Source organism: Pristiophorus japonicus, unplaced genomic scaffold (genome assembly GCF_044704955.1).
Source record: "Pristiophorus japonicus isolate sPriJap1 unplaced genomic scaffold, sPriJap1.hap1 HAP1_SCAFFOLD_58, whole genome shotgun sequence".
NCBI lineage: Eukaryota > Metazoa > Chordata > Chondrichthyes > Pristiophoridae > Pristiophorus > Pristiophorus japonicus.
In genome coordinates this window covers 3,829,421-3,854,512 of record NW_027254488.1, presented here as the reverse complement: position 1 = coordinate 3,854,512, position 25,092 = coordinate 3,829,421, and the positions used below count along the sequence as shown (strand labels likewise).

Below are 25,092 nucleotides of genomic sequence, written 5' to 3'. Positions count from 1 at the left end.
CCGCTCGGCCATCCTGACTGCTCAATATTATGTGTGGCCACCTGCAGTTTGATTTTGAACTTTTGTGTCCTGTCAAATGAAGTAAATGAGGACAGCAGGCGTATCTCTGCCTGACACCGGGTAAACAGTGAGACAGACCTTGGAGCAAGGGTCTGGTTATTGTGAAACAGCAAAGAAAATATTAATTCTGGAATTACCCAAAGGAACAGGGACCTCAACATGATTTAAACACGCAACTTTCTGATCAAGAGGCAGACACACCACTGCTGCACCACGAGGCCTAAACACTGAGTCTGAGATGTTCGTCTATCTGAAGGTTCTGCAATAAAAGGGGCTTTAAAATCGCCGCCCATTCCCACCGGGTGTCAGAAGCAGCGCTCACCTGCCAGTCACCATATGTTTATTTGTTAAACTTTTGTGTTGCTTTCACGGGAAAGCATCATTAATTAACACATCACCTTCTTTTGCACAATGAAAGAAATGCAAACTGAGGGAGAGTCGATACTTTAATCAATAAATACAGCGAATGCTGGAAATCTCAGCAGGTCAGGCAGCATTTGCTCGGAGACGAAACTCAGCTCTGATTGTTCATCCACAGCAAGTTTAAACATAATGCTCACACTTGGGATCGAACCAGTGATCTTACACGTTTTAAGCAAACGTGATAACTACTACACTACGGAAACCTCTGGCAAAGCAGCCCCAACAGAGGGGAGCTGACTAGTGAGTTCCCTCTGTGCTGATCGGGAATGTGCTGGCTCACCTTGAACAACTTCTGTCCCACACTCAAATCTCTCAATCCTTCTCCTCCGCTGCCTTTACAGAAATGTCACGGATCACCCAGCCACCGTGTTCACTTCCACACCCTCACAGTGGGGACACAGAGGCTCCTACCGTCTCCCCGCGATCAGCGAACACACCCAGTTTGTAAAATTAAACCCCGAACACCTGTCCGGCAAAGGGCAGGAGAAGCGGGAGAGTGTGTAAGCTCATTCTGTAACAGATAGTAGTGGGGTTATTAACGACGATTACAGCAATCATTAATCCTCTCACACAACTCAATTATTTTTCTGCGATGAACTGATTGAGAATGGAAAGAAGTTTAATGCTCGAGATCTTAACCACTCGACCATAGAACAGCTTCGATAACTTGTATAAATATAAAAATATATATTTATTTATGGACCTGAATATCAACGGCTAGCTGCCGAGACCTCATGGCGCGACGGTAGTGCATCTAACTTTGAGCGAGAGAAATTTTTCCACAGTGACACCCATTTCATCTTTTGTTCCCTTTTAAAAACTAGAAACTGAGACAGGGGAATAAATAGATAAATAAAAGCACAGGGATACAGACAAGAGGAAGAGAGAAGGGGAAATACTGTCCCCACCCAGAACTAATGCAGAAACCCCTCTGCTGCGCTCAGGGTGGCCACCCACAGCCTGGATACACTAACGTCCCAACAGCTCATTGACTGTCGGAGTGGGACCGTGCGGCGCTTCAGAAGACAGGTCGAAAAAGCAAAGTCACTGAATCGATCTCATGTGCTCCTTCTGCCAAGAATAGCTACACACAAAAAATGCTTTTATAAAAGTTACACCTTATCTCCAAGTTTGTCAAAAAGTTAGCTTGTTGGTCAAGGGGTATGATTCTCGTTTCTGGCTTGTTAATTGAAATTTGCGAGAGATCCCGGCCGAGCCGATTATTCTGCCGCAAATTTTGAAATTACATCGAACTTTTGCAAAGAAGGACTTGCATTTCTGGAACACCTTTCAGGAACTCATGATGCCTTAAAGCGCTTTACAGTCGTTGAGTTATGTTTGAAGTGTTGTAGTGTGGGGAAAGATGTGCCCAAATCACCCCACACGAACCTCAACTCTTTGCGAAGGAGTTCGGTGCAAATTATCAGGGACTTGGACTTTCTTTGAATGAGTTCTGCTTGTACCTGTATTCAAGCTTGAAACAGCAACTAGGCTTCCATCTCACGGGAGCAGCGTGCAGCGGTTCGCGAGTAGGTGACGAGGTTTGGGGTTGATGTACGTCACTTTCAATCTTTGAAATATCACCAAGCAAAGAAATGATGAATCCAACTGTCCCTGTAATCCTTTTGTTCAGGTTTAATCACAGGAATATCTGCAGTCAGGACATGAAAAGTAATTAAAACTGACGACTGGCTTTGGGACAATCAGTATATTTGTCACAGACAAGGTACCGGAAGGCTGGAAGGTAGATCACACCGGTTGTGGGAGAGCTGGTTGGCGGTGACATGGAAGTGTCTGCAGTGTGCCAGACCAGACTGCTTCCATGCATCCAAAATGAATGTCCCTCCCTTTATTTGGGAAAAGTACAACTGAGAGTGGACAAGTTCCATCCCGGCCGGAGCAATCTGAAGCTTTAACTGACTGACACCCTGGTTTGGGATGTCTTGCAGTTTACATTTAAGTTAGTCTCTGTGGCGCAATGTGGTAGCGCATTCAGCTATTAACCGAAAGGTTGGTGGTTTGAGCCCACCCAGGGACAAAGCCTTTAACTGTTTTCCTCGAGAATTCGGTGCTGCACAGTTCCAGGTTGTCATTGTGCGTTTTGGCTGCACGAATATATTCCGCAAACATTGCCAGCTGTGCTGTTATCCAGTGAGTTCCCACTCCAATACTTTTATGAACATTTAGTTCATGGAAAACGATAACAATTTTTTACATGGACCATGGTCCTCCATCCAGTCCACGAGAAATAAATTACATTATTGTGTTTAAAGGAACTGGTCGAAATTGTCTGACCGATCGTTATGGCTTTGCTCAGATTCTGAGAGTCAACAGTTTGCGAAGAAATATCTCATGGCCAATGCCTAGCATGAAAATGTCTCTCAGCATTTGTTCTAGGAATCCCTCAAATTCGCAATGTCCTGCGAGCACCTTAATTCGGCGACATAGCTCGCCACTTCCTGGCCCTCCGACCGTTGGCACGTGTAGAACCGATACCTCGCCATCAGATCGCTTTCTTTAGGATTTAGATGCTCGCAGACCAGCGTACACAATTCTTCATAGGATTTAGTTGTTGGTGTCACCAGAGCTAGAAGATTCTTCATGAGGCCATAGGTTGCTGCCCCACAGATGGTAAGGAGGATCGCCCTTCATTTGGCAGCGTTCTCGTCCCCTTCCAGCTCGTTGGCCACGAAGTATTGGTCGAATATCTCCACAAAGGCTTCGCAATCGTCCACTTCTGAGAACTTCTCCAGGATACCAACTGTTCCTTGCATTTTTGCGTGGTTGTTCATTGTCTCGTCGCCAATTGATACGCTCATAATAAAGGATGAAACTTAGTATTGTGAACACTGAGTAAGTGTGACCTTAGCTCCTTTAATAAGACTCCAGAGTGCAGGTACCTCATGGGAGGCCTGCTTACATACCATGCTCCCAAGGGATACTGGGATCCCTTGGCACTCCGACAGGTAGGCCCTCTGATGATGGTGTGCACAGGTTGTCAAGGGTTAAATACATAACACAAGATGTGAACAGAAATCAACCATCAAAAGCCCTGTCATTAACCGCAAAGGGTTTCCTGCAATTTTATGATCGCAAAGCGCTTTCAGTCCTTGTCCTTAAAATTGCAGACGTGGAAATTGGGGAGTTTAATGACTTTGAAAGAAGGACATTGTTGTTTGGTGCCGTTCTGGTCAGAGAAATGTTTGTGAAAGGAACTTTTTGCAGAGAGAGGGATTGAGCATTTAAGCTTGTTGCTGAACACTTCTCTCTGGGCACTGAGCTAAGCAGCAATTTCTGTCGTGTGGAGGTTATCACATTTCCTTCACACGTGAAAAGTTCCCGGTTCAAGCCTGCGCAGAAACATTATTTCTCAAACAAAAACGTGTCTGCAATAAAAACTGCTTTGGATGCATTGTTGAATGAGCAATGCACATTTAAAACCAATCTCCTCCAATACAGAGTGTGTAAAATCAGATCGGGGATAAAACTTCATCAAGGATTAAAGTTTCATGAGTTATTAAAGTTCACTTTTTGAAGTTTTGACTGTCCCTGTCAGTATTTCTTTCATTCTGTGAAACAACACGATCGGTTTACACCAGCGGATCTAAGCTGCATTTGAAACTCACAAACAACTCATTAATTATTCGCTCTTCCCCAGTTCCAGAGCTCAGAGAATTATTGTCCATCCCTGGGATACAAGCTACCTCGGACCCGGACCAAAGCTCCCCGTACACCGAGCACAGGCTCAGGAAAACTCCGGGGGAGTGGTTATCCCGGTCACTGGGCCTTCCAGCAGCCCTGAACAACCGCCCGGTCTGAAACTTTCCAGAGTAATAACTTGTATCTGGAACATCTAACAGTAAGGACGGCCGAGCGGTCTGAGGCGCTGCTTTCATTATTTGATTAAATTATCAATTCTCCCTCAGTTCGCATTTTTATCATTGTGCAAAAGAAGATCATGGGTTCATTAATGATATTGACCCGCGAAAGCAACATAAAAGTTTAATGAAAAGTAATCGCCCAACGTGGGGCTCGAACCCACAACCCTGAGATTAAGAGTCTCATGCTCTACCGACTGAGCTAGCCAGGCTTCTCAATATTTACTCTGTCAATCCCCTCCAGAATATTGACTGTTTAAATGAGATCACCTCTCATTCTTCTGAACTCCAGATAAGTAGACCAAAACTGTGCGCAATACTCCAGGTGGGGTCTCACCAGGGCCCTGTACAATTGTAGCAAGACTTCCTTACTCTTGTACTATGGGCTATATATTTGGTACTATGGGCCGAATATCCTGTTTTTCCTCTGATTCTCCGGTTGTCTAAAAAGTTATTAAAATTCGACAGTCACTCGGCAAACATATTTGTATTTCCTTCAGTGCACAACACATGTGGGTGGATTAATGATGATTAAAACAATTATTCAGTATTTCACAGACTTGAATTATATTTGTCAGCTTGCTCTGTAAAAATGCTTTCCCTGACCAGGAATCAATCCCAGACCATGGCAGTGAGAGCACCAGACCCTAACCACTAGACTACCAGGGAACACTGCTTGCAGCCTCTGTGGTAGCTTTAAATATATTCAGCTTACAATCACAGCTGAGAATTGTGCGGTGACACGGCGTGTAACTGGATTTGCTGGGAGCAGCGTGGAGGCCCCGACCTGCGTGAGAACACCAGCGGCAGGTCGGGGCCATAAAAGGAGCGGTGAGCGGCGGCCTGGGAGCAGCGTGGTGGTGTACCAGGGCAAGGTACAGCGCGAGCTGGTGCAGGAGGGCGACGGCAGCGAAGTGTGATGTCATCAAAGTCCAGGTCGGTGATTGGAGCGTGGGCAGGTACAGCAGGAGCAGCGAGAGACTGTGGAGGGATGTGATCGGGGCCCAGGGTCGGTGTGAGTTCAGGGCTAGGGGCCCAGGGGCAGCACGGGCCAGCACACATTGCGATATGTGTGCGCACTGGGTCCGTGCAGCAGAGCTGGTCTCCAGTCGTCTTGGATAACCCTTGCCACTGGACCAAGACCTCGCTCTGTCAAGCCCGTGTGATGGCTGGGGTGCAACGGCCACCACACGTTAAAAAAATCCACGCACAGGTATCTTCCACCCTTCAACATGCAGTTCGGGACCTGGAATATTAGGTCCATCATTGAAACACCTGTGAACTCATCCTTTTTTGGCGTGGAAGCAAGTCATCCTCGCTTCGAGGGACTGCCTCTGATGATGATGAACTGGATTTGCTGCAGTCCGCGGGCAGCAGGTGATGAAAGCGGGCGTAAGAGGGTGAGTGATAGGTGGGCACTGCTTCTGAAGCTGTCTGACCCACGGTGGGAGTGGCCGGGGATTTTAAAGCCCTTTCATTGCACCAATGCAGGGTAAATGAAACTGTGTTTCAGGAACCTTCATGTATACAAACATGGGCACTCTGCACTGTGGACCTTGTGGTGCAACGGTCGTGTCTCTGACTCCAGATCAGAAGGCTGCGTGTTTATATCACGTCGGGGTCACTGTACTTTTCCATATTGTTCTTCCGGAATTGAGATTTTCTTTGCTGCATCAGAATTTACTTTCCCAACCATCTTTGTACCATCAGTAAACTTGGCTCCATTACACTGGGTCCCTGTATCCCTGGGATCGGGGAGGGACGACACACCGGAGAAGTGTGAGCTTGTGGACCGGAGAAGTTGCAGTTGCTGGAGCTGTGCGTTTTATCGGGGAGGGACGGGGGGAGAGCCCGCCGAGCGACCGGAGAAGCTGAGAAGCTGCTGTGCTTTTTATCGGGTTTGACACTGTTTAAAAATGGCAGAGTGCCAAGTTTTCTCTCCCTACTGCCCATGCGCGAAGGTGCCGGCAGTGTTTTCGGCGCAGGCATTTGGCTCCACCCCCCACTTCACCATGGACACCACGCCAGGACTCCGGGGACTGTACACAGCGGCCAGGATGGGGCGAGTTTTTCCCAGCGCCATTTCCAGCGCGCAAAGTCGGTGCGCTTGAGGTCAGTGCGCCGACAAAACTGCTTGGGGAAAATCTAGCTCTTAAAGAGTAAGGAGTACACTGAAGGAAATACAAATATGTTCGCCAAGCAACTGTCAATTTTTAATAACTTTTTATACAACCATCGATTCAGCAAAAAACAGGGCACTCGCCCCATAGTACCTAATATATAGCCCACAGTACAAGAGTAAGGAAGTCTTGCTACAATTGTACAGGGCCCTGTTGAGATGAGGACAAACGTCTTCGCTCAGAGAGTTGTTAACCTGTGGAATTCTCTGTCGCAGAGTTGTTGATGCCAGTTTGTTAGATATATTCAAGAGGGAGTTAGATGTGGCCCTTATAGCTAAAGGGATCAAGGGGTATGGAGAGAAAGCAGGAAAGGGGTACTGAGATGAATGATCATCCATGATCTTATTGAATGGTGGTGCAGGCTCGAAGGGCCGAATGGCCTACTCCTGCATCTATTTTTATATTTCGATGTTTCTCTATCCTGCTACTGCTTCTTTAATAATGGATTCCAACATTTGCCCAACCACAGATGTTCGGCTAACTGGTCTATAGTTTCCTGCTTTTTGTCTGCCTCCTTTTTTAAATAGGGGCATTACATTTGCAGTTTTCCAATCTGCTGGGTCCTCCCTAGACTCCAGCGAGTGCATGTCCACAGATCCCTGAAAGTAGCAGGCCAGGTAGCTAAGGTGGTTAAGAATGAATATGGGATGCTTGCCTTTATTAACCGAAGCATAGAATACAAGAGATGGGGTCGGTGGGGCAGGTTAGGTCACAGCTGGAGTACTGCGTGCAGTTCTGGTCGCCATATTACAGGAAGGACATGATTGCACTGAAGATGGTGCAGAGGAGATTTACGAGGATGTTGCCGGGGTGGAGAATCTTCGCCATAAGGACAGATTAGAAAGGCTGGATTTGTTTTCCATGGAACAGAGACTGAGGGGAGACCTCATTGAGGTGTATAAAATGATGAGGGTCCGAGATATAGTGGATAGAAAGGACCTATTTCCCTTAGCAGAGGGGTCAACAACAAGGAGGCATTAATATAAAGTAATTGGTCGAAAGTTTAGAGGGGATATTTCTTCACGCAGAGGGTTGTGGGGTTCTGGAACTCACTGCCTGAAAGGGTGGTAGAGGCAGAAACCCTCAACACATTTAAAAAGTGCTTCGATGTGCACCTGAAGTGCCGTAACCTGCAGGGTTATGGACCTCGAGCTGGAAAGTGGGATGAGGCTGGAGAGCCTCTAGTTGGCCAGCGCGGACACGATGGACCGAAATGGCCTCCTTCCCTGCTGTAAACTTCTTTGATTCTCTGAACTCATTTGCAACGAGTTGAGGTGCGTGTGAGGTGATTTGGGCACATCTTTCCTCACATGACAACATTTCAAAGGTACTTAACGGCTGTACAGCGCTTTGATGCGTCATGAGTTACTGACAGACGCTGCAGAAATCCAAGTCCTTCTTTGCAAAATTTCAATGCAATCGCAAGGCTGGTCTGGGATTTGAAGCCAGAATTTTTCTGCAAATATCAAATAACAACCACGAAGCAAGGATCATACCCCGAGACCAACAAACTACCTGCTAAGCAAATGTGGAGATAAGATGTAACCATTATTGAAGCATTTTTAGTGTGTGTTGCTATTCTTGATCAGAGGAGCACATGAGACGGAATCAGTGACTTTGCCTTTTCGACATGTCTTCTGAAGCACCGCACGGTCCCACTCCTGCAGTCAATGAGCTGTTGGGACGTTAATGTATCCATCATCATCATCATCATAGGCGGTCCCTCGAAACGAGGATGACTTGCTTCCACGCCGAAAAGGGATGAGTTCACAGGCGTTTCAATGAATGACCCAAACGACATCCCAAAGGGTGGAAGATGCCTGTGCGTGGATTTTTTTAACGTGTGGTGGCCGTTGCACCCCAGCCATCACACGGGCTTGACAGAGCGAGGTCTTGGTCCAGTGACAAGGGTTAAGCAAGACGACAGGCGACCAGCTCTGCTGCACGGAACGAATGCACACACATATCGCAGTGTGGGCTGGCCCGTGCTAACCCTGGGCCCCTGGCCCCAAACTCATGCCTCCGCTGGGCCCCGATCACGTCACTCCACAGTCTCTCGCCGCTCCTTTGGCCCGATCTCGCCGCTCCTGCTGTATATGCCCACGCTCCAATCACTGACCTGGACCTTCATGACGTCACTCTTCGCTGCCGCCGCCCTCCTGCACCAGCTCGCGCTGTTCCCTGGAGTCGTCTCCCGGGACCTCCAAGCTGCTCCCAGGGCCGCTCGCCGTTACTTTTATGGCCCCGACCTGCCGCTGGTGTTCTCCCGTTAGTGTATCCAGGCTGCGGGTGGCCATCCCGAGCCCAGCAGAGGGGTTTCTGCATTAGTTCTGGGTGGGAACAGTATATTTCCCCTTCTCTCTTCCTCTTGTCTATATCCCTGTGCTTTTATTTCTCTATTTATTCCCCCTGTCTCAGTTTCTAGCGTTTTAAAGGGAACAAAAGATGAAATGGGTATCACTCAAAGATAGACGCATTAGCGTTGCGCCATGATGTCTAGGTAGCTAGCCGTTGATATTCCGGTTCATATATAAATATATATAAATATATCTATATGGATCATAACCGTTCCCTGATTGTCGAGTGGTTAAGATCCGGCGCACTAACCCGGTTTCAATTCTCGATCAATTCATCGCATAAAAATAATTGAGGTCTGTGAGACAATTAATAATTGCTGTAATCACCATGAATACCAATATTTTCTGCGATAGACCGAGCTTACAGACTATCTGGCTTCTCCTGCCCTTTGCCGGGCACGTGTTTGGGGTTTAATTTAGTAAACAGGGCGAGTTCGCTGATCGCGTTGAGACGATAGGAGCCTCTGTGGCCCCACTGTGAGGATGTGGAAGTGAACACGGTGGCTGGGTGATCCGTGACATTTCTGTAAAGGGCAGCGGAGGAGAATGATTGAGAACTTTCAGTGTGGGACAGAAGTTGTTTTAGGTGAGCCAACACATTCCCGATCAGCACAGAGGGAGCTCACTGGTCAGCTCCCCTCTGTTGGGGCTGTTGTGCCAGAGGTTTCTGTAGTGCAGTGATTATCACATTTGCTTTATACGTGCAAAGTACCTGGTTTGATTCTGGGTAGAAACATGATGTTTAAATTTGCTATAAGGGAACAATCGGAGGAGAGTTTAGTCTCCTGGAAAATGCTGCCTGACCTGCTGAGATTTCCAGCATTTGCTGTTTTTATTTGCTATTTATTCTCCTGGTAGAAAGGCTCCCTTATTCCTGAATTGCTCTTTATTTAACCAATAAATAGATAACTTTCAGTGAGAGAAAACGGATCCACCGGGGACCTTTCGCGTGTGAGGCCAACGTGATATCCGCTACACTGCAGCCCATCAAAGGGCGAGAAACCACTGAATATAAAGGATGAGCTCACAAATATCAGGGGCAGTGCAGTCTGGTCAACGTCTTACCCTCCTTTCTTATTCAGCAGAGGCATGAACGGGAGTCAGACGCCACAAAGTTTAATTAAAGATAAAAATACAAGTAACACTTCCAAATCTTTTCACTGTAAAATTCTTTCACTTTATTTGAAATCCTACTGCGTTGAATCTGAAAACGATCACCATGGGATTTTATCTTCGCTGCTGATTCTAATTTCTATGCACGGAAGGAAAAACCGGTGCTGTTAAATTTGACAAAATTTGCCCCAGATTCGTGGTGACATCGGCAATACAGTGTGTAAAATGGGTTAACATGCTGAAGAACAGAAGAACAAAACAAATAGGAGGAGGAGTCGGTCATACGCCCCTCGAGCCTGCTCTGCCAGTTAATACGATCATGGCCGATGCGATCATGGACTCAGGTCCACTTCCCTGCCCGCTCCGCAAAGCACAGGACAAATGATTGAAGTATCGACTGTCCCTCAGTTAGCATTTCTTTCATTGTGCAAAAGAAGGTGACGGGTTAATTAATGATGCTTTTCCATGAACGCAACACAAAAGTTGAAGAAAAAAAAATACGGTGACTGGCAGGTGAGCGTTGCTTCTGACACCTGGTGGAAATGGGCGGGGAATTTCAAGCCCCTTATATTGTGAAAGCTTCATATAGAGGAACATCTCAAACACATTGTGTTGACCTCGTGGTGCAACGGTAGCGTGTCTGACTCCAGATCAGAAGGTTGCGTGTTCAGATCATGTCGGGGTCACTGTTCTTTCAAAATTACTATTTTCTTTGCTGTTTCACAATACCCAGACCCTTGCTCCAAGGTCTGTCTCGTTGTTTCCCCGGTGTCAGGCAGAGATAGGCCTGCTGCCCTCATTGAATTCATGTGCCAGGACACACAAGTTCCAAATCAACTTGCAGGTGGCCACACACACGGCCGAGCGGTCTAAGGTGCTGTGATTAGATCGCAGTTTTCTCTGGAGGTGTGGGTTTGAATCCAACTTCTGACATTTATTATTTTTAATCATAAAGCGAAACTCATTGTTTGACACCACGACCAACTCCTTAAAACTGGGATTCAGCAGCTCACCTGCTCGCTTAACATCTCCGTCTGACCTGGTGCTGAAAGTGGAGATGTTTCCGCAGTGTCGCGGTTAACACGTTCGCCTCACACGCGAAAGCTCACCAGACGGGAATATTTTCTGTAGCTTTCTCCTCATGCATGCTCAGAGGCGAGTTTGTTCTCCTGTGAAAAGTTCATAAGATGATAAGCATGTAAAAATTAGGGGCCGGAATAGGCCATTCGGCCCCTCGAGTCTGGTCCACCATTCAAGAAGATCCTGGCAGTTCCTCGACATCTGGGGTGGAGCCAACAGGCGCCTGTCTGCAATCAGTGAGAGAACGGTATGTTTGGCAGAAGCCTGGCGAGCTCAGTCAGTGAAACATAAGACTTTTAATCTCAGGGTCGTGGTTTCGACACCCACATTGGACATTTACATTTTTCACAGAATGATAGAATGATCGAAGTCTGCAGCACAATAGGAGGCCATTTCGGCCCATCACTTCCACCCCGGCCAACAAGAGGCGATCCAGCTTCATCCCACTTTCCAGCTCTGCGTCCATAACCCTGCAGGTTACGGCACTTCAGGTGCACATCCAAATACTTTTTACTTGTGGTATCTACCTCCGCCATTCTTTCAGGCAGCGAGTTCCTGACCCCCACAAACCTCTGCATGAAGAATTTTACCTTCAAATCCTCTTTAAACCTTCTACCAATTGCTTTAAATATATGCCCCCTGATTGTTGACCCCTCTGCTATCCACTATATCTCGGCCCCTCATAATTTTATACATCTCAATGTTGTCTCCCCTCAGCCTCCTCTATTCCAATGAAAACAAACCCAGCCGATCCAATCTGTCCTCATAGCGAAGATTCTCCACGCCTGGCAACATCCTCGTTCATCTCCTCTGTACCCTCTCGTACCATCACATAATTCCTGCAATACGGTGACCAGAACGACACACAGTACTCCAGCGGTGGCCTAACCAGTGTTTTATACATTTCAGGCATAACCAACCTGCTCTTCTATCCCATGCTTCAGCCAATAAAGGCAAGCATTCCGTGCGCCTTCTTAACCACCTTATCCAACTGGCCTGCAACCTTCAGGGATCTGTGGACATGCACTCCAAGGTCCCTTTGTTCTTCCACACTTCTCAATGTTGGACCATTTAATGTGTGTTTCTTTCCTTGTTTGCGCTCCCCAAATGCACAGCCTCACACTTCTCTGGATTAAATTAGTATCACCTGAAAACGTTTTAATCATACCTCCTATATTTAAGTTTAGATCATTGATGTTGCCACTAAAAGCCAGGGACCTAGCACTGAGCCCTGTGGAACCCCACTGGAACCATCCTTCCAGTCCCAAACACTCATTAAACATTACCCTTTGCTTCCTGCCTCTGAGCCAATTTTGGATCCAACTTGCCACATTGCCCTGGTCCCATGGGCTTTTACTTTCGTGACCAGTCTTCCATGTGGGAACTTGGTGAAAGCTTTGCTAAAATCCTTATACACTACATCATACGCACTGCCCTCATCAATCCACTTGGTTAGCTCCTCAAAAAATTCAATCAAGTGAGTCAGACAAAACCTTCCCTGAACAAATCCATGCTGACTATCCGTGATTAACCCATGTCTTTCTAAGTGCAGAAATTAAATCATTGTTAAATTTTATCCTGCTTTCACGGGAAAACACCATTAATTAACCGATTATTTTTGTTGTGTATGTATAAAATAAGTATACACCCTGTACACTCAATGTACAGTTACATAAGACCACTTAATGTATCTTCACACTGTATGCACTATGCTTGTACCACCAGAGGGTGCAACTGGTGGAGACCTCGGGGTCACCTGTACACGACAGGTAACCAGGTATAAAAGGGAGCTCACAGTCCTGTACCCTCACTCAGGAGCTGCAATAAGTGGACTAAGGTCACCACAGTTCAAGTACAATACCTTACCTCGTGGAGTCATTACGAGAGTGCTTACAGACACAATAACTGGTGACGAGAATACGAATTTCCATGTGACAATGGCTAACCTTGGCACGTTTGAACAATTCGCCGATGGGGAAGATTGGAAGGCCTTTGTGGAAAGGCTCGAAAACTTCTTTATTGCAAATGACATGGGGGGAGACGACCCGACCTCGCTGGCTGATAAGTGCAGAGCTATCCTGCTCAGCAGTTGTGGGCCCACCGTATATGGCCTTGTCAGGGACCTGCTCGTCCCAGAGAAGACAATAACATATGTGGAGCTCATAACGCTGGTACAAGAACAGCTCAAACCTATAGAGAGCATCCTCACAGCCAGACACCGGTTCTCTCCCCACCGGTGGATCCGAAGGCCAAGAAATCACAAAATATGCTGCAGACCTGAGACGATTGGCTGCACCATGTGATTTTAGCGATCACCTCACCGAAGCACGAAGGGACATCTTTGTTATTGGAATCGGTCACAAGGGCCTGCTCCACAGGCTGCTCTCTGCGGACACCACGGTCACCCTGCAGAAGGCAATTAACGTGAGCCAGGCGTTCATGATCTCGGCCTGCGATTCCAAGTGGATGTCTCACCCCCAGGACTCTAACCCGGCAAGTACTGTGAATCGAAAGGTGCCTTTTTGAGGCAGGGCTGCTGCTCGCAGTCTCTCTCAGGGAAGAGAGAACAGAACCCCGAGTCCCACAATCCTGAGTCCGCCACATGTGGCCAACCGGCCAACCCCATGCTGGCGCTGTGGAGGAAATCACAGGGCCCACCAGTGCCGCTATAAAGACTATACTTGCAAAGGCTGTAACATGAAGGGCCACCTCCAGCGAATATGCAAGAGAAATCATACTCACCGAGTCGATGAAGAGTTGGCTGATCATCCGGAGTCCAGCGACGATGAGGTGTACGGAGTGTTTACCTGCACCACCGAGAGTTCCCCGGTGAAAATGGAAGTTGAAATCAACTATGTTCCAGTCACGATGGAGGTGGACACAGGGACGAGCCAGTCACTGATGAATCAGGCGGCCTTTGAGAAACTCTGGGACAATCCAATCGAACGACCTAAAATGATCCCGATCGAAGTGAAACTGCTGACCTACACAAACGATACATCCCAGTCGTTGGCAGCATGGATGTCCAGGTGTCCCATGGCGGCGAGATGTACAGGTTACCTTTGTGGATCGTTGCTGGGGATGGTCCAAAGCTATTAGAAAGAAGGTGGATGAAAAAGGTCACTTGGAGCTGGGAATAGCTCCAACCTCCAGCGATCGACATTCCCAATGACCCCGAAGTTGGATCCAGCACAACACCTGAAAAACCAAACACCCAACTCGACTGTGAGGCGACGACACAGACCGCTCAACCCAACGGCGAGATGATCCAGCCCAAACAACCAGACCTCACCTTCCAGGCTCCAGTGGCAGGACTCCAGAGAAGAAAATTCACGCAGAAGATAACTTCCTGTCATCCGTGGCAGAGCCTGGGGAGAAAAGGATCACCGCAGCCTACCTCATGGAGAGAAAGAAGATGGCGTCTCAACCACAAGGTGAAGGGCCTGAAGTCAAGATGGCGGCAGCCACACCACAAGGGAGCAACACGTGATGCCGAGCGGCGAACCGGATTGGGGTAAAGATTGAAAGACCCTCTTAAAGGAGACCGGCAACCCATCACAATTAAAGGGACAGTTCCACTCTTTATACAGCGATGATGGTGATACAAATGTAAAAGATGTGACTGATAATTTCAAGTTTGTAAATGTAACTAATCATGATAAGTCAGGCAATTGCGGTCAGAACCAATGTATTGTGAGAGTAAACGAAGTGATGACGTGCGATGCTGGGATTTACAAGCATGCCGACAAAACCAAGGGCAACCTCCCGTCAGCACCCAGGTCCCGCGACCATGTAGCCTGCCCCTCCGGGACCAATGTGATACCCCAGGGAGCTGCAGGTCCAGCGATCATGTAGCCTGCCCCTCCGAGACCAATGTGATACCCCAGGGAGTGTGGCCACACACATAGGGAGCATACCAGCTGCAGGGCCAGTGATCAGCGGACGGCAAAGGCACCACGACCGGTACCCTGCCCCCGATCGGCTCTACCTCTCTGGCCACCAGGGCCAGTACTGGGAGCGAGCGGATATCACCCTCCTGCCCTCCCAACGGGACCTGGGATGACCAGGCTCCCACTATCGCTGAAGAGCAGCAGGGAGACACCGGAGCCCTCAAAGGAGGACAAGGAGGCCACACACTCCTGTGTCTCTGCCCATCACTGGGCAACGGCAAAGGCTCTGAGACTCAGCCAGGTGAGCGATCTGAGCCCACCCAGCTGGCAGGGGACACAGCGCCACCATCAGACAACCTGGACACAGTCTGGTTGCTCTGGAACTAGTGACCTCACCCATCTGCACCTACACAACCCAGGGGCAAGACTGTGATACCAAGTATGTACCTTACCTGTAAAATGTACTTGTTCCACTACTGCAGAACCCAAACAGGGATGTAACAGGGATGCTTGTAAATCCCAGCATCGCACGTCATCACTTCGTTTACTCTCACAATACATTGGTTCTGACCGCAATTGCCTGACTTATCATGATTAGTTACATTTACAAACTTGAAATTATCAGTTACATCTTTTACATTTGTATCACCATCATCGCAGTATAAAGAGTGGAACTGTCCCTTTCTGTCTGTACAGGTCTGCACATGCAGGTGTTGAGCCACACACATCGTCTATGTATGGGGGGGGGAGGGTGCCGGGGGGGGAATGGATGTTTTTAGCCATGGACACACATGGATCACACCCAGAACCCACTCAATCTCCACTCCAACCTCCAACCATCCACTGCTGAACATTTCCCAATGTCGTGGCAATAAGGACTTGGGGGTCCACAAGGAGAGAACCAAGCCAAAGCATAGACAAGGTGCAAGGGCTTTGGGCACTCAAGTCTCGGGCCAGAGCACACAATGCAAAGGCAAGTGGCACAAGACTTAGGGGAGAGTGATGTTGTGTCTGTTTAGTATAAGTATACTCCCTGTACACTCAATGTACAGTTACATAATACTACTGGATGTACCTTCACACTGTATATACGATGCCTGTACCACCAGAGGGTGCAACTGGTGGAGACCTCGGGATCACCGGTACACGACAGGTAACCAGGTATAAAACGGAGCTCACCATGCTGTACCCTCACTCAGGAACTGCAATAAATGGACTAAGGTCACCACAGTTCAAGTACAATACCTTGCCTCATGGAGTCATTACTTGAGTGCTTACAGACACAATAGAAAGAGATTAAACATTAAATGGTAGGACATTGAGAATTGTAGAGGAACAAAGCGACCTGGGAGTGCATGTCCACAGATCCCTTAAGGTAGCAGGCAAGGTGGATTAGCTGGTTAAGAAGACAAAAAGAATGCTGGCCTTTTTTAGCCAAGGCCTAGAATAAGAGAGCAGGTGGATTATGCTTGAATATAAAACACTGGTTAGGCCACAGCTGGAGTACTGCGTGCAGTTCTCGTCACCACTTTCCAGGAAGAAGACTGTGATTGCACTGGAGACTTACAGAGGAGATTTCGAGGATGTTATCGGGAGTGGAGAATCTTAGCTATGAGGACAGATTGGATAGGCTGGGGTTGTTTTTCTTGGAACAAAGTGGGCTGAGGGGAGGCATCATTGAAGTGTATACAATTATGAGGGTCCTTGATATAGTGGACAGAATGGGCCCATTTCCCTTAGCAGAGGGGTCAACAACCATGGGGCATAAATTTTAAGTCATTGGTAGAAAGTGTAGGGGGGATTTGAGGGGAAATTTCTTCATGCAGAGGGATGTGGGGGTCTGGAACTCACTGCCTGAAAGGGTGGGAGAGGCAGAAACTCTCACCACATTTAAAAAGTGCTTGGATGTGCACCTGAAGTGCCGTAACCTGCAGGGTTATGGACCTAGAACTGGAAAGTGGGATTAGCCTGGAGAGCCTGTTATTGGCTGGCACGGTCACAATGGGCCGAAATGGCCTCCTTCCATGCTGTAAACTTCTGATTATATAATTCGATGAAAAATAATCACCAAACGTGGGCTCGCACCTCTGACCCTGAGATTTAGAATCTCATGATCTACTGACTGAGTTAGCTGGGCTTCTGCAAAATGCACCTTTTTGTCGTTGATTACAGCTCCGCCCCAGATGTTTAAACTTGCTGTCGAGGAACTGCCAGGATCTTCTTGAATGGTGGACCAGGGTCGAGGGGCCGAATGGCCTACTCCGGCCCCTAATCCTCACATGCGTATGATCTTATGACATTTCACAGGAGAACAAACACGCCCCTGAGCATGCATGAGGAGAAAGCTCCAGAAAATAATCCCGCCTGGTGAGCTTTCACATGTGAGGCGAACGTGTTAACCGCTACACTGCGGAAACATCTCCACTTTCAGCACCAGGTCAGACGGAAGTGTTAAGCGAGCAGGTGGACTGCAAAATCCCACTTTTTAGGCGTTGGTCGTGGTGTCAAACAATGAGTTTCACTTAATGATTAAAAACAGGAAGTGTCAGAAGTGTGATGTGAACCCACAGCTCCAGAAGAGACTGCGACCTAAAACATTGAACCTTGGACCGCTCGGCCATCCTGACTATTTAGGGCAATATGTGGCCAACTGCAGGTTTATTTTGAACTTTTGTGTCCTGTCACATGAAATAAATGAGGGCAGCAGGCGTATCTCTGCCTGACACCTGGGAAACAGTGAGACAGACCTTGGAGCAAGGGTCTGGTTGTTGCCAAAAAGCAAAGAAAATATTAATTCCCGAATTACCCTGAAGAACAGTGACCTCGACGTGATCTGGGGTCAGACGCGCTACCGTTGCGCCACGAGGTCGATACAGCACATCGGAAATGTTTGACTATATGAAGGTTTGACAATACAAGGGGCTTTAAAATCCCCGCCCATTCCCACCGGGTGTCAGAAGCAGCGCTCACTGCCAGTCACCGTATGTTTTTTGTTAAACTTTTGTGTTGCTTTCACGGGATTGCATCATTAATTAACCCGTCACCTTCTTTTGCACAATGAAAGAAATGCTAACTGAGGCAGAGTCGATACTTCAACCATTTTTTTCTGTGCTTTGCATAGAAACATAGAAATATAAAAACAAAGAAAACAGGTGCAGGAGTAGGCCATTCGGCCTTCGAGCCTGCACCACCATTCAATATGATCATGACTGATCATTCACCTCAGTACCCCTTTCCTGCTTTCTCTCCATACCCTTGATACCTTTAGCCGTAATGGTCACATTTAACTCCCTTTTGAATATATCTAACGAATTGGCCTCAACAACTTTCTGTGGTAGAAAATTCCACAGGTTCAGAATTCTCTGAGTGAAGAAGTTTCTCCTCATCTCGGTCCTAAATGGCTTACCCATTGTCCTTAGTCTGTGACCCCTGGTTCTGGACTTCCCCAACATCGGGAACATACTTCCTGCCTCTAACCTGTCCAATCCCATCAGACCTGTATATGTTTCTCTGCGATCCCTTCTCATTCTTCTAAATTCCAGTGAAGAAAAGTCTAGTTGATCCAGTCTTTCTTTACATGTCAGTCCTGCCCTCCCGGCAATCAGTCTGGTGAACCTTCGCTGCACTCCCTCAATAGCAATAATGTCCTTCCTCAGATTAGGAGACCAAAACTGTACACAATATTCCAGGTGAGGCCTCACCAAGGCCTGCGTCCGCGCACATACAGAGGCTGAATTCCAGGACATAGTCGACGTATTTACTGAGGCGTATGAAAGCATGGGCCTTACGCTAAACATCCGTAAGACAAAGGTCCTCCACCAGCCTGTCCTCACCGCACAGCACTACCCCCCAGTCATCAAGATCCACGGCCTGGCCCTGGACACCATGGACCACTTCCCATATCTCGGGAGCCTCCTATCAACAAGAGCAGGCATCGGCGACGAGATTCAACACGGCCTCCATGCGCCAGTGCAGCCTTCGGCCGCCTGAGGAAAAGAGTTTTTGAAGACCAGGCCCTCAAAACTGCCACCAGGCTCATGGTCTACAGGGCTGTAGTAATACCTGCCCTCCTGTAAGGCTCAGAGACATGGACCTTGTACAGTCGACACCTCAAGTTGCTGAAGAAATATCACCAACTATGTCTCCGCAAGATCCTACAAATACTCTCGGAGGACAGATGCACCAACCTCAACAGCCTTATTCAGGCTAACATCCCCAGCTTTGAAGCACTGACCACACTCGATCAGCACCGCTGGGCAGGCCACATAGTCCGCATGCCAGACACGAGACTCCCAAAGCAGGTACTATACTCGGAACTCCTTCATGGCAAACGAGCCAAAGTGGGCAGCAGAAAATCTACAAGGACACACTCAAAGCCTCCCTGATAAAGTGCAACATCCCCACTGACACCCAGGAGTCCCTGACCCAAGACCATCCTAAGTGGAGAAAGTGCATCCGAGAGGGCGCTGAGCACCTCGAGTCTCAACACCGAGTGCATGCAGAAATCAAGTGTAGACAGCAGAACCTGTCCCACCCATCCCTTCCCTCAATGACTATCTGTCCCACCTGTGATAGGGTCTGTGGCTCTAGTATTGGACTGTTCAGCCACCAAAGAACTCACTTTAGGAGTGGAAGCAAGTCTTCCTCGATTCCGAGGGACTGCCAATGTAGATTCCAAAATTCATGGAAACCCCCCAGTGTTTGGACTCACTGAAAAGGAAATTCGATTTAGGACTATTAAACATAAAGTTTGGGATTCTAAAAAGCATATGGAGGAAATCTACAATTCTTAACCAAGTTTGGGATTTTAAAAGGCATGTTTGGGCCTGTGGGGAAAAGCTGCAGTGTCAGAGAGGTGGGATTTAGAGTTTGGATATTGTAGCTAATCAGTTTGTCTGGGGGAGCTGTTTAACCGTAGTCAGGCTCCCAGAAAACATTAGCATTTAAACAATCGACCACGGAAGAAACATTATCCACCCCACCCACAGGACCCAAATATCACATACATATTCCAACACCTTTTCAACATGCATAGAAATATCTGGCTCAGCCCAGACTTCCCGAAGCCAAAGCAGTGCTATTACAATGGACGAGAGTTCATCAGTTCATAAAGAAGGAGTATCGCCATCCCAAAATCTATCAACACCAGATTAAAACATTTAATCAAGTCTCAGTTAGCTAGTCCGCCAAAACTTATACAAAGTAGACCACTTAAAATCAATGGGCAGCAAAACTTAAACAAAAGAAACATTAGATTTGGCACGAAGATTAAGCAGCCTCTCAGAGTATAACTGGGGGCCTATCGTACCAAGAGCAACCTATTTTTCTGACCATTACTTTGGAACAACTAGATCAAGATTGAGAGCACACGGCGAGAAAACACAGGAAGAGACATCACGACATCGGAGAAAAGAACTTCAAAAAACCAATCAGTGGAACATCAATACCAACTGACTTGGTAACAGGCATCAACCGGACCACCGCGACCGACGGACTCAACCAGGAAAATCAACCACTAGAAAACCGGGGTCCACGCAAGTTTTCCACTCTACAATTTGTGCCTCGACTGTCCAGCTGGTAAAAATTACCGAAACAACTTAAAACCGATTGATGACAAAGGATACCGGCTTCGGGACAGTCAGAATACTTCGTCACAGACAAGGCACCGGAAGGCTGGAAGGTAGATCACACCGGTTGTGGGAGAGCTGGTTGGTGGTGACATTGAAGTGTCTGCAGTGTGCGGGACCAGACTGCTTCCACACATCCACAATGAATGTCCCACCCTTTATTTGGGAAAAGTACAACTGAGAGTGAACAAGTTCCATCCCGGTCAGATCAATCTGAAGCTTTAACTGACTGACATCCTTGTTTGGGATTGTAATGTCTGGAAGCATGTAATGCTTGTAGCTCCACACTGTGGATGTGGACGTATTGTGTACTGCAACTGTATCGTTAATCATGAAAGAGAACAGGCTCTTTCCGGAGAGTTCCGAGAGAGCAGCCTGCATGTTAGGAAGCTGTGTGTGCTGTGCTCTGTGAAGATATCACAGGGATGTCTTGCAATATGTGCATCTATCAGTCTCTGTGGTGCAATGGATTAGTGCGTTCAGTTATTAACTGCAAGGTTGTTGGATCGTAGCCCATTCAGGGACAAAGTCTGTAATTGTTTTTCCCTGAGGATTCTGTGCCGTGCCGTTCCAGGTTGTCATTGTGCGTTTTGGCTGCACGAATATATTCCGCAACCATTGCCAGCTGTGCTGTTATCAAGTAATACCAACTGTTACTTGCATTTTTGCGTGGTTGTTCATTGTCTCGTCGCCAATTGATACGCTCATAATAAAGAATGAAACTGAGTACTGTGAACAATGAGTAAGTGTGACATTAGCTCCTTTAATAAGACTCCAGAGTGCTTATATACCATGCTCCCAATGGATGCTGGAATCCCTTGGGACTCCAACAGGTCAGCCCTCTGGTGGTGGTGTGATACAGGTGGCCAAGGGTTAAATACATAACACAAGGTGTGTACGGAAATCAACCATCAAAAGCCCTGTCATTAAACACAGGGGTTTCCGGCAATTTTCTGATCGCAAAGCGCTTTCAGTCCTTGTCCTTAAAATTGCAGATGTGGAAATTGGGGAGTTTAATTACTTTGAAAGGAGAACATTGTTGTTTGGTGCAGTTCCGGTCAGAGAATTGTTTGTGAATGGAACTTTATGCAGAGAGAGGGATTGAGCATTTCAGCTTGTTGCTGAACACTTCTCTCTGGGCACTGAGTTAAGCAGCAGTTTCCGTAGTGTAGCGGTTATCATGTTTGCCTTACACGCGAAAGGTCTCTGTTGCGAGCCTGGGCGGAAACATTATTTGTGAAGCAAAAGCTTGTCTGCAATAAAATTGAACAAAAGCAGTCCAGGGTACATTGTCGCATGAGCAATGAACATTTTAAAACTAATCTACTCAAATACAGAGTGTGTAAAATCAGATCGGGGATAAAACTTCATCAAGGGTTAAAGTTTCACGAATTATTAAAGTTCAGTTGTTGAAATTTCGATTGTCCCTGTTTACATTTCTTTCATTCTGTGAAACAACACTATCGGTTTATACCATCAGATCTTGCAGAGAAACATAGAAACATAGAAAATAGGTGCAGGAGTAGGCCATTCGGCCCTTCTAGCCTGCACTGCCATTCAATGAGTTCATGGCTGAACATTCAACTTCAGTACCCCATTTCTGCTTTCTCGCCATACCCCTTGATCCCCCTAGTAGTAAGGACCTCATCTAACTCCTTTTTGAATATATTTAGTGAATTGGCCTCAACAACTTTCTGTGGTAGAGAATTCCACAGGTTCACCACTCTCTGGGTGAAGACGTTCCTCCGCATCTCGGTCCTAAATGGCTTACCCCTTATCCTTAGACTGTGACCTCTGGTTCTGGACTTCCCCAACATTGGGAACATTCTTCCTGCATCTAACCTGTCTAACCCCGTCAGAATTTTAAATGTTTCTATGAGGTCCCCTCTCATTCTTCTGAACTCCAGTGAATACAAGCCCAGTTGATCCAGTCTTTCTTGATAGGTCAGTCCCGCCATCCCGGGAATCAGTCTGGTGAACCTTCGCTGCACTCCCTCAATAGCAAGAATGTCCTTCCTCAGGTTAGGAGACCAAAATTGTACACAATACTCCAGGTGTGGCCTCACCAATGCCCTGTACAACTGTAGCAACACCTCCCTGCCCCTGTACTCCAATCCCCTTGCTATGAAGGCCATTTGAAACCCACAAGTTGCATTTGAAACCCAAAAACAGCTCATTAATTATTCGCTCTTCCCCAGTTCCACAGCTCAGAGGGTTATTGTCCATCCCTGGGATGCAAGCTATCTCAGCCCCGGGCCAAACCTCCCCGTGCACCGATCACAGGCTCAGGAAAACCCCGGGGGAGAGGATATCCCGATCACTGGGCCTTCCAGCAACACTGAACAAGCGCCCGGTCTGAAACTTTCCTGAGTAATAACTTGTAACTGAAGCATCCAACAGTCAGGATGGCCGAGCGGTCTAAGGTGCTGCGTTCAGGTCGCAGTCTCCTCTGGAGGCGTGGGTTCAAATCCCAATCCTGACATTCAGTGTTTTTAATTGCAAACTCATTTGTTTTGACACCACTCTGAAGTGCTTTGGGACATCCATCTCACAGAATAAAATTACTCCACTTCAATTACAAGCGGTGATATCAAAGTTACTTCCCAAACCGGGAAACGATCCCGGGTGGCTGTAGCGAAAGGAATGGTTTTGTGAAGCATTGAAAGGTGCCCTGTAAATATCTTGCACTGCTAATTTAAACTCATGGTTATAATTTGTTTAAGTGCAAAAGAAGGCAGGCTCGAAGGGTCAAATGGCCGACTCCTGCTCCTGGTTCTTGTGTTCTTATGCAGAGCACAGAAAAGATGATTAAATTATCAGCTCTCCTTCAGTTCGCATTTCTTTCATTGTGCAAAAGAAGAAAATGGGTTCAGTGATGATGTTTTCCTGTGAAAGCAATATAAATTTTAGGGAACTGTAATCGACTAACATGGGGCTCAAACCCACGACCCTGAGTTTAAAAGTCTCATGCCTAACCGACTGAGCTAGCCGGGCTTCTCAACATCTACTTTGTCAATCCCCTTCAGAATATTGTCCGTTTCAACGAGATCAACTCCGATTCTTCGAAACCCCAGAGAGAATTGGCATATTCTGCACAATCTCTCATCATAGGACAGCCCTCTCATCCCAGGAATCAATCTGTTGAACCTCTGTTGCACCACCTACAAGGCAAGTGTGTCCTTCCTCAGATAAGTACTATGGCGAATATCCTGTTTTTCTGCTGATTCTACTTCCTCCTCCTTTGATAGTCCTTCTCTGTACATTCTGTATTCTGCTTGGTTCTCTACTGAAATATGAGCCTGAAGTTTATCACAAGCTTCCGTTTTTGTGTTTTAGTTGATCTTCATTCATCCACCGAGCTGTAGCTAGCTATCATGCTATTTCTGCACCCTGCATGAGAACGTGTCTAGTCGTTACCCGATCTATCTCCTTTTTGAAAGTCTCCCAATGTGCATTTACTGTTTTACCGAGAAATCTTTGGTTTCAATCTACCTGGGCCGGATCTCTTACAGCTCATAAAATTAGTCCTCCTACAGTTGGGTATTTTCACACATGATTATACCTTCTCCTTTTCCATAACTACTCTAAACCTAATGATATTGTGATCACTGTTTCCTCAATGCTCCTCCACAGAAACATGCTCTACTTAATCCATTTCCGAGATCCAGAACTGCTTTCTTCCCCATCGTGCTGGAAACATACTGATGGAGAAAGTTCTAATACAGATTTCAGGAAATCCTCCCCTGCATTTTCCCTTTGCATGGTTATTTTCCCAGTTTACGTTGGAGTCCCACATTATCACGACAGATCTTGAATCTTTCTGCATTTTATCTAAATTTACACCTCTTTATCCTTCCCACTATTAGGTGGCCGATAACATAATCGCTCATGTAACTTTCTGCAGGCACATTCACTTAAAAAAGAATGTCGGATGGGAATAGTGCCACAAATCGATGGACAAGATTAAATCACATGGAGCGAAGGAAAAATTACATAAAATATGAAATAATTACTTTGCCTCTGTATTTACCAGGGACACAGGGCAGGTGGACATGATGGTGGAATAATTTATGGGAAATTATATAACTGCAATAAATAAAGAGGAGAAATATTAAATGAACGAACCAAATGAAAGGAGGATTCAACCCCTGGTCTGGATGGATTACATCCATACACTTCAAAATAATTCAGCGAAGAGATAGCAGGAGCACTATTACAAATATTTAATGATTAGTTTGAAAAATGTGTAGTGTCAGATGAATGGCGGATAGCTAACGTAATACTTATATTTGAGATGAGAGAAAGAACATGTCCGGGGAACTATAGACCAGTCAGTGGAACTTCGGTGCTAGGAAAATAATAGAATCTCTGCTAAAGTAGAGAATAGAAGAATATCTATAAACCAAAAATATAATTATGTATAATCAGCGTGGATTCAAAAGCAAAAGTCTTGCTTGACCAACTTCTTTGATTTCATTGAAGAA

At 46.8% G+C, this 25,092-nt stretch overlaps 3 non-coding genes across 3 annotated transcripts; 2 read left to right on the top strand and 1 right to left on the bottom strand.

Moving 5' to 3' along the window:
• Nucleotides 1–2,447: 2,447 nt before the first annotated feature.
• On the top strand, nucleotides 2,448–2,521 carry trnan-auu (transfer RNA asparagine (anticodon AUU)). Its single transcript has one exon. It is a non-coding gene; the product is annotated as a tRNA-Asn (tRNA).
• Nucleotides 2,522–4,500: 1,979 nt separating this feature from the next.
• Nucleotides 4,501–4,573, bottom strand: trnak-cuu (transfer RNA lysine (anticodon CUU)). Its single transcript has one exon. It is a non-coding gene; the product is annotated as a tRNA-Lys (tRNA).
• Nucleotides 4,574–23,007: 18,434 nt separating this feature from the next.
• trnal-cag (transfer RNA leucine (anticodon CAG)) lies at nucleotides 23,008–23,090 on the top strand. The gene has a single exon. It is a non-coding gene; the product is annotated as a tRNA-Leu (tRNA).
• Nucleotides 23,091–25,092: the final 2,002 nt, after the last annotated feature.